Raw genomic sequence first — 8,549 nt, 5'->3', positions numbered from 1 at the left:
GGCCGCGCTGCGGCCCAGAACTCATGCTTATCACATCGCGCGGCGCGACAAAATACAATAGAATTCTATTGTATTTTGTCATGCCGCTCGCGTCCGGTGTAGAATAAAACCCATTATGTTGACGACACCGGATTCAGTAAACTGATGCCTCTATTTATGACGTGCTGACAGAAGTTCAAATGATTTTCAACGGTCGCTTTGACGCGTTCTGTTGCAGCGCAGACACGGTGTCAGCATAGTTTGTCAGTACAGTCAGTAACGTAGCAGATTGAAAAGTTAGTATCTTTTAGATGTTTACATTTGGAAAAGCTGTGCTTCCTGCATAAACCTGCCCCTGTTGGTTTGGCAGTAGCTTGCTTGCCCTACACAGTTACCTTGTTTAATTTCTTAATTCAAGTTATATATTTTTTGTTCTATTTGTGTTATTCAAGTTATTTATAATAAGAATAATAAATGTATTATATATCGGTATTGGTCTTTTTTTACTCCCTAATATCGGTATCGGCATCGGCCCCCAAAAAACCCATATCGGTCGGGCTCTAATATATATTACATATTCTCAGCTGTAAGTCGCTTTAGATCTTATCCTATATGAATACATGTATATAATGTTACCATGACTCATACACTCTAAGAAAAAAAAGGTACAAAAGCTGTCACTGGGACGAAAACTTTTAAAATGGCATATTTTTTTCCCCAAAAGGGTGCGTATTAGTGCGTTAAATGTTTATATTACCACTTAAAGTTACCTAAATGTAACATATTGGTACCTTTTACAAGAGTACCACAACAACTTTTGTACCTTTTTTCTGAGATTGCAGCATAGCATGATAGAAGATTCTGGTTCATTAGTCTGAACTAAGCATTCATGTAACTTCAGCTGTAAGACATCAAGTCTAAGAACAAACTCCAGCCTTGTAAACCAGCCTAACCAGTGGAGAGCAGAAAAAGCTGATGCAACAAACCCAAACAGACCCTGTTAATGAAACACGACCACACCTTTAACTTCAGTACACACTGAGAAACGCTGAGATCTGACAGTCTCATAACACACATGACTAATGCAGCTTTATTTGCAGCTGCTCTCAACACAATAAATCTCTTTTAGATTTACGACCGAAAGCAGAAGTAGAAAAACAGTAGATGAAATACCTCAATCGTTTGTCCTTGACAGCAAAGACATTAAACCAAGAACCTCTGCATCTCAGACTTTTCTCCGGTAATCTCATGCATCTCCTCTAGAGCTTCAGCAGCATTTTGGAGGAACGACAAAATAAACCATCTTAACCAAACTGTTCAGTTGCAGTTTGAGTGAAACCTGTGCAGACTGGCTTTAAACCGGTCTAATGGTGCTTTTTCACTGCATGGTACGGCACGGTACGGCTCAATTTTGGGGGCTTTTCCACTGGGTGCAGTACCTGGTACTTTTTTCAGTACCACCTCGGCTGAGGTTCCAAGCGAGCCGTACCGTTACCAAAATGTTACGTGTAAACCCTGCTGATCACTGATTGGCCGGAGAGAATCATCCCTACCTGCGTCATTGAACTTGGATATGAGACACCAGACCCGCTAGATTTAAATCAGCACAGCCAGCGAGGATCGAACGCAACTTTTTTTTTTTAATGAACAACAGTTTTGAACGAGCACACCTTTTTTAAACAATCAAAAAATGGCTGTTTCATGGTCTGCTGAGGAAGTACAGATGTTCCTCTCGTTGATAGCCGAGGAGCGGATCCAGAGAGAGCTTGATGGGGCGATGCAGAATGGAAAAGTTTTTCAGGAGGTCGCTCAGCTCTTGGCTGCGACGTGTGTATAATCCCGCCCACTTAAAGCGGTACTAAACGGCAGTGGAAACGCAAACCGAGCCGAGCCGAGTCGTGCCACGCAGTGGAAAAGCGCCATGAGTTAGTTGTGCTGTCGTCGTGAATGCCTCCAAGCAGCTGGAGCTGACCTGAGTGTTTTACAACGAGAAACACTCGCTCTTCAAAGGGAATGTCTGTGTTTGTGCTTGAACCAGCATTCTTCAAGCTGCCGGCTGGACGCAGACCACACACACACACACAGAAACACCAACACCGAGCAACCAAATGCAAAACCCACGGATCTCCTCCAGCTTTAACCCAATTATAATGTATTAATGGTGGTTTGGTTACTCACAATGAGAGCCGGTCAGACGCAGGACACTAGATGTGCTCACAGATCAAGGATGAGCTTCGTTTTTTAGCCCTGGCGGTAAGTGGAAGCTTTAAAAGAACGTTGGGAGGGCCCACCTCAGCCAATCAGGACGCTTCTATGTCAACCACTCAGCTCGAAGCTCCGCCCCTCTCCCCTCCACCTGCGTCACTGAAGGGCACACGGGCTTCCAGAAATGAGTTTGAGATAAGGCGACGAATTGCATCAACTTCTGTTTGCACTGGGGCAAGAATCTGGGGTCGCTCGGCCTCACGGGCGCTCTGGGACACCAACCAGCAGCCGCCAATCTGCATACGCGACTGAGGCGTGTGCAAACACATACGGACACACACTCTGGGGTCACTGATCCAAAACCCAGAGATGAACAGAAAATTCACTCAACTCCCATCAGAAATCCTATTGGCAGATATCGGCCAACAACCACGTCCACTTGACAGATTAAAAGACATGCTACTTTCACAATTATTGGGATATTTTGTAAAATATTAAAGTAAATATTGAGTAAAATACATATTTTTATTATTATTATTATTATTATAAGTAGTTATAGATCATCATAACATCAGATACCTGCACTCCAGATCTCAATATCAGCCATTGAAATGCCACTTGAAATACTGGAAAAATTTACCAACAAATGAAATTATTGGTGAATTTTGTAAGATATTTAACCCCTTAGCTGTCAAAGATCGGTGACGGCCCCAGATTATTGTTGTTTCACTTTAACAGCACGTTAAAACATCACACTCTTACTTGATCTGGACAAACTGTGCATCAGTAGAAAGATTAAAGACTCTAGCTTAATAAAGCAAAATAATACATCTGTATGCGTCAAATTTTGGAATAGGAATTCACCACGCATTGTGTTCACGTCTGCAGCGGTTTATTGTGTTCACATAGCTTCACTGAACAGCGAAAATAAGGGCTTATAGTCCAAAGATGCATATACATGGAAAGTGAGTTTTGAGTAAAAGTGTACTAATAATCTCATAAATTGTCTTATGTAGCTTGATGCTAATGTTAGCTCTAATGCAGCTGCAGAACAGGTGCAGTTCTTCTTCATAATGTATTTTGTCATAATAATTCACGTAAGGTCGCAAGAAAATGTTTTGTTGTATTTTTTTAGAAAGACTTTTGATAATAGGCCGGTAAATGTCTACTGCACCTGCATCTAGATATCAATAGAGGCCAAAAAATCCACCAGTGCCAATTGAAATACTGACCACTAATATACTAGTGTGCTACATTCCCAATTATTAGTGAATTCTTTACTATGGTAATATTTGTGTAAAATGTGTTCAGCATTAACATTATATCCAATACCAGCACTCCAGATGCCTATCCATGTTGGCCATTGAAAACTCCATTAGTGCCAACTGAAATACTGGCCACCAATAGTGCTACATCGCCAATTATTGGTGAATTTTGGTAAATATTCAAGTAAATATTGTGTAAAATGTGTTCAGCCAATTTCTTGTATTATGTAGTTATCTACATTATATCAGATACTGCACTTCAAATCTCTAGATATCAATATTGGCCATTGAAAAATCCATCAGTGCCAACTGAAATACTTAGTTTTATAGAAGTACTACTGTAAATTGCCATTTAACAGCTGCTTTATCCAAAGTGGTAAACCAGCTAAACCAACCTGAAGCTGGGTTTGTGATAGTTTGCATCTTGGGAAGATCTAACCAGCAACCTTTAACCAGTACGCCACATCCTCCCAAACAAATAATCCCAGTCAAACCAATCCAGCCATTCAAGATGAGGCATTTAAAAAACGTGCTACCCCCAAAAAAGACAAATTACAGACAGTGCCTGTTTCATTGAAAGTAAGAGTCCAATAAATCAATCAGCTCCTACATCATGACTGCGTCTGAATGTTGTCACATGTTATTGACTGTAAAATGCTAGTCATAGTAAAAAGCCAATCTTACTGTCTTGATGCAGGTGCTCCAATCTCAAGGAGAAAGAGCCTTCCTGTGCCGAGAGGCCTTTCCTTATACAGAGACACTCAACACTCTCAACACCACGAGCCAATCAGCAGCTCCGGCTCAAGGGTCAAACACACAACGCTCCACAGAAACACAACACCTCTACCTCACACTCACAGAGTACTGTATAATAAATTAAATTTAGTAAATTGCTAAAAATACAGCTAAACATTCTAATTTTACAGAAAAAATCTAGTTCCTTCAACCTCAAAATAAATCCAAATATCTCCCCCTCAAACAAACCAACAGTTCAGAGAGACTCTGAAATAAGCACTCAACTAGTGGCCCAAAAATTAACCTATCATTTTGTTATTTAGACGCCATTTCTTATAAGGATGAGAGCCAACAACAACAACAAAAATGTACTCTAACCAGTATTTCCAAGCCTTTTTCTGGATGTGCGTCAACAGTACACTCTTCAAACTCTTCATAATGGACTCTTTGCTAGATTTAATATTCATTTTTAAAGTGTAGCAAAGTTTTTTTTATATTTCCATTTAAAATAAATGAATATAGATTTATAACACCATACTTTGTGTTATATTTCCTTAGCATTCAGTTTCAGAAAACTAGTTAACACTGCTTTGTGTTTCTAATTTTGACATTTGAAAATTTGCACAATTTGAACGTTTTCAAAATTTGAACATTTTTATTTTTCAAATTTGACATTTTTCTCTCCTCTGACCAATGTAATCAATCTCGTGATATTTTTTCCTCTTTTGAAAAGTCACAGAAGCACTATCTTAGATTTTTTTTCCAAATTGCAAATTGGAGCACAAAAAAATATTTTTGGTGTAGTTTCAACAACACTAAAGAAGTTTACCAAACCTGTGCTACCCACAGTTTATAATGACTTCCGCTTCTGAGAACCCTAGAAATATGAAAAGCGTCCAACAAACATATCTGATTCAACTCATCAGCTCATTAGTAAAGACTCCAAGACCTGAAATAGACGGGTCAGATAGGAGAGACATCCAAAATGTGTACTACTGATGTGCTTCCAGGAACAAGGATGGGAAACACGGCCCAAACTCTCATGGTATTATCGTGGCTTCTAGGACAGGGTATCTTGGAGCAGCATATACATGCAAAAGATCACTGTCTGCACTGTCGTCGATGTGGGAGTGGTTGCCATAGAAACAGAGGAACGATGAGAAAGATGCCACACTGGGAAGCAACATTCCACACTCCCGCCCGAGACCAGCAACCCAAAAACTGGACAAACCGTCCCAAACAACACACGATTTACATTCGTTTGATATTCAGCTCTCAACCTGCACGCTCTTATTTCTCTGAGCGCTCATAGCTGGACTTAGGCCTGGGCGATAAAACGGTATCGATATTTATCGACGGTACACCTTCATCGATGACGATATAAACATTTTTCGATATAGCGCACGATATAGGCACGTACTATGTACGTACGATACAACTCATCAGCTCATTAGTAAAGACTCCAAGACCTGAAATAGACGGGTCAGATAGGAGAGACATCCAAAATGTGTACTACTGATGTGCTTCCAGGAACAAGGATGGGAAACACGGCCCAAACTCTCATGGTATTATCGTGGCTTCTAGGACAGGGTATCTTGGAGCAGCATATACATGCAAAAGATCACTGTCTGCACTGTCGTCGATGTGGGAGTGGTTGCCATAGAAACAGAGGAACGATGAGAAAGATGCCACACTGGGAAGCAACATTCCACACTCCCGCCCGAGACCAGCAACCCAAAAACTGGACAAACCGTCCCAAACAACACACGATTTACATTCGTTTGATATTCAGCTCTCAACCTGCACGCTCTTATTTCTCTGAGCGCTCATAGCTGGACTTAGGCCTGGGCGATAAAACGGTATCGATATTTATCGACGGTACACCTTCATCGATAACGATATAAACATTTTTCGATATAGCGCACAATATAGGCACGTACTATGTACGTACGATACAAGTGTTACAAATATACATTTGTAAATGCATCACATGCAAACGGATTGAGTATCAAAAACCAGTGAGTAACTTTTGACGGCTTTGATAAATTCTTGAATAATCCAAAAGCAAATGTTTAAAATAATGTTTTGGACTTCAAAATGATGAAAAATCTATTTGGCTTAGAAGTTAAACCATTGTTAAGACTGAACTCAGAATCAGATGAAAAAGCATTATGTTCCTAGATTCAGGCATTGTTAACAGAAATGTTAATGCAACTTTGAGCTGATGGTAGCGCTACACAGTTCAAAATCTTTGGGCTTCCGGAATGTTTAAAATAATGTTTTGGACTTCAAAATGATGAAAAATCTAGTTGGCTTAGAATTTAAACCATTGTTAAGACTGAATTCAGAATCAGATGAAAAAGCATTATGTTAACAGGCATTGTTCCAGCCCGACCCTCCGTACAGCTCTAGATTACATTACACAAATATATCAAGCAGCAGAAAGACAGACACCAGGAACCTCCACCATCTCACAACGCTGCTTTACCTTTGCTCCATTAAATCTGAAACCAGACTCTCATACTTGCATTGCATTTTCAACATATACTTGCTTAATAAATATTTATTTTGCTTATTCAATAAAAATATTGAATCAATTAGATTTAGTAAAAATTAAAAAGTAAATATAAAAAAATTAATTTGTATTTTTTCTGATTTCAGTAGGTGGCGCTGTTCTCAAACTGCCCTCAATGCATATTTAGTTTAGTTTCAAGGCAAATGTTGCAAAAACAAATTTGTTGATGCATTACATGTTAATGTTTGGAATATCAACAATCAGTGAGCAACTTGACGGATTTTACATTTTCTGGGATAATCCAATGCACGCTCTAACATCTGAAAACTTCAAAATGATTAAAAATCTCGATGCTTAAAATTTAAAACATTGTTATCATTGAATTTAAAATCAGGTAAAACGGCATTATGTTCCTGGATCACATGGTTCAGGCATTGTAAACAGAAACGTTGGTGCAACTTTGAGCTGATGGTGATGCTAGACGCTTTGAGATAAAACCCCCAAATTTGGCATAACAGTAGCTGAGATGCTGCTCGATCAACGTGCCAAATTTCACAATTTTTAATCGTAAAATCTTTGGGCTTCCGGAGATTTACCGCCAGCGGAAAAGGTAGAAACAAATAAGAAAATATGTTGCTACACACCTTTGGTGCAAATGGTACAATCGAATGTTAGGAGTGCGTCAGGGAGCATCATCAGCGGTGTGTGAGATGCGGTGATGATGATATAAGTGACGTTGCATTTTAATGTTTTGTTAGTCTAGCCCACGAGACGCGCCGCTGCTGTGTTATTCGTTCAAAATATTAGAGAAATATAGTAGCTCAATGCGTAGAAGATCTTGATTAGGTTAAAACCGAAACCAAGCCATTCACACAGATTTCATATTCAGATTCATATTCAGATATTCAGCACATTTTTAGACGGACAAATATGACTGCTGCACTCGCGTCTCATGCAAGAGATGCAAAGAAAGTCATGCAAAGTTAAAACAGTTTTAACGTTTAGAAAACGCGACGCGAATTTGTGAATTTATTTCAATTCACTGCGTCTCATTTGTTTTTAAATGCAATCTGTGTGATTGGTGATTTGGCTCTTTGTATTAGGCTAACTTGACCTCTACAAAAACTGCTTGACTGAATTAAAAATTGGATTGCAAATACAAAAGCCTGACAAAGAGTTTCTGATGTTTATTTTTTGGTTGTCATGTCCTTGGTTTCATCTCTCTGTCCAACATCTTATCAGTCTATTGATTTGCTCATTGCAGAACACATAATGGACTGACCTGAGCTGCTCGCGTTGAAAATAACGAAAGATGAGGATGAATGACGACAGAACCATATCTAGAGACATGAAGATGGACTATTTTCACATGAGGCAGCCAGAAACCACCCAGACAACCCTAGTGTTGTGCAAAAAAAACAATAAGTAACCATATTTCAACATTCTGGCAACCATCCAAAACACTGTAGCGTTGCGGTGGGTTTTCCATGGGCACTCATGTTCTTTAAAAAAAATCTAGTTTCATAAAGATACTTCCTGATAATTCTGATCATAATTAGCATAAACATCATGTCCAATTTTAAGCTGCTGATGAAGGTGATGAGGGCGATACTAGATAGAGCCCTGCATTTCAGCCCGGGCCCGACGGGCCCCAACTTTTTTACGCCCCCTCGGGCCGGGCTTCGGGCCAATTTTCACGTCATAGTTCAGACGCGGGCCGGGCCTCGGGCCTGTTTTAGGCTTCTCCTTATTTTTATATTTTAGACATCCATCAATTAGTGATGAAAAAATTGCCATGCTGGTGGAAACAACGCTCGACGGTGTTTAGTGTCCCGCAGCAGCAGTATGTA

The 8,549-nt window shown here is 39.7% G+C and overlaps 1 protein-coding gene across 2 annotated transcripts in view; it reads right to left on the bottom strand.

Moving 5' to 3' along the window:
- Positions 1 to 8,549, bottom strand: part of LOC107707998 (sodium-coupled neutral amino acid transporter 4-like) — a 24,372-nt gene that overhangs the window by 13,074 nt on the left and 2,749 nt on the right. Inside the window, exon 1 of one of the 2 annotated variants that reach the window (XM_016512137.1) lies at positions 2,158 to 2,249. The exons of the other annotated variant lie outside the window; for it this stretch is intronic. The gene's annotated coding sequence lies outside the window, so the exon portion shown is untranslated. Of the gene's footprint in view, positions 1 to 2,157; positions 2,250 to 8,549 lie in introns of those variants that run through there. 2 annotated transcript variants of the gene reach the window in all.

This window comes from Sinocyclocheilus rhinocerous, unplaced genomic scaffold (assembly GCF_001515625.1).
Source record: "Sinocyclocheilus rhinocerous isolate Xijiao unplaced genomic scaffold, SAMN03320098_v1.1 scaffold475, whole genome shotgun sequence".
Classification (NCBI taxonomy): domain Eukaryota; kingdom Metazoa; phylum Chordata; class Actinopteri; order Cypriniformes; family Cyprinidae; genus Sinocyclocheilus; species Sinocyclocheilus rhinocerous.
This window is presented reverse-complemented; position numbering and strand designations above follow the sequence as displayed.